The sequence below is a fragment of the Colobus angolensis genome, unplaced genomic scaffold (genome assembly GCF_000951035.1).
Source record: "Colobus angolensis palliatus isolate OR3802 unplaced genomic scaffold, Cang.pa_1.0 Scaffold327, whole genome shotgun sequence".
In the NCBI taxonomy this organism is placed as follows: domain Eukaryota; kingdom Metazoa; phylum Chordata; class Mammalia; order Primates; family Cercopithecidae; genus Colobus; species Colobus angolensis.
In genome coordinates, this window is record NW_012116566.1 from 648174 (window position 1) to 649983 (window position 1810).

A 1810-nucleotide genomic window follows, 5' to 3' on the forward strand; every position below is an offset into this window, starting at 1 on the left:
AACACACCTCAATCCTGAGCCTGTTCAGACTGTCATCTTTTGTCAGTCTGACCCAGTGGCATTTTCTGATTTCCTATTCATTCTCACACAACCATGTTCCACGCCATCTTCAGAGCTCTCTCCTATCAATATGGTGGCCTGAGATTTCTCAGTTTCTCTGTCTGCAATTGCTTAAAGTACATATTTTAGGGCCTCATTAGCTGTATTTCTGTAACTCTATTCTATGAGCTTTCACAAAAAACCTTACAAAGGTCAGAATATAGGAAAGTTGGCCTTTTTCCCAAATATTTTAATGAATGATTTTGTTTGTTTTTGGTATTAAGGCCATTGGTTTTCTTAGTAGGCAAGTAGATCCTGTGTTTCCCATTTATTTTCTTGGACCCATGGCACATTTCCAATGGTGCAACACTGTTTCTCATCCCAACGCCATTCTACAATGCCACCTGGTCACCTCCCCTCCACCCCCATCAAGAAGTGTAGTCTAATCCCACTTCTTCCATCTGGGTGGGCTGGTGACTATGTTGACAATACACACAGTATTGAGGAAGTGATACCATGTGACTTCTGAGGCTGTCATAAAAGGTGATACAGTTTCACCTTGTTTTCTGGAATACTGGCACTTGGGTTGCTGAGCCATATTGTAAGAAATCTGACCAACCTGCAGCGAGCATGCTGAGAGTAGGCTGGATTACTTGGAGAGGCTCACGTAGGCACTCCAATCAGCAGGCCTTTGTCTTTAGAAACTGCCCCCGCCACCCCGACCATGCCATGTGCCAGACACCTTGCTATAGTCTGAATATTTGTGTCTGCCCCCAATCCATGGTGAAACCTAACCCTCAAAGTGATGGTTTTAAGGGGTTGGCCCTTTGGGAGGTCACTAGGTCATGGAGCAGGGAGCCCTCGTGAATGGGATTGTGCTCCCATAAAGGAAGCCAGAGGGAGCTTCATTGCCCCTTCTACCTTCTTTTTTTTTTTTTGTGACGGAGTCTCGCTCTGTCGCCCAGGCTGGAGTGCAGTGGGGGCAATCTCGGCTCACTGCAAGCTCTGCCTCCCAGGTTCACGCCATTCTCCTGCCTCAGCCTCCCGAGTAGCTGGGACTACAGGCGCCCGCCCCCAGGCCTGGCTAATTTTTTGTATTTTTAGTAGAGACGGGGTTTCGCCGTGTTAGCCAGGATGGTCTCGATCTCCTGACCTCATGATCTGCCCGCTTCAGCCTCCCAAAGTGCTGGGATTACACGCGTGAGCCACTGTACCCGGCGCCCCTTCTACCTTCTTATTGCCTCGGTTTCTAACTCCACAAAATGGGGATAATAGCAGTACATACTTATAGGATTGTTGGGAGTTAACTTATGTAAACTTATGACTGGCACGTGATCATCACTCAACTGTGTAATTGTTAGCTGTTTTTACTATAAACAAATCCTATGTTTTACATTTTGAAGCCTTTCTTGACTCTTGATAACTCAGATATTGCTGCTAAATCTAAATGAATTGGTTTAAAGTTAAGGCTAAACGTTAGAGTAGTGAGGGTGTGGCCCTGGTTTCCATCCTATAGGTGTGAGGTCATGAGGCTTCAGGGATACTTTATCTCCTCCCAGATGCTGCCACTAAAGTCTGCAGTCTGTAGTATCAATGCCTAGATCCTTTTACAGCATTGGATGTACTCAAATCACACACGTTTCCATTCAATAACCTCAAAAAACAGTTACACGTAAACAATCTCAATATTTAAATTGCTGCCGCATAACATAAAGCAAGGCTCAAAGAAGTCCAGACTCTTGACCCTGTAGGGAGGTGAGGTTGCACAATT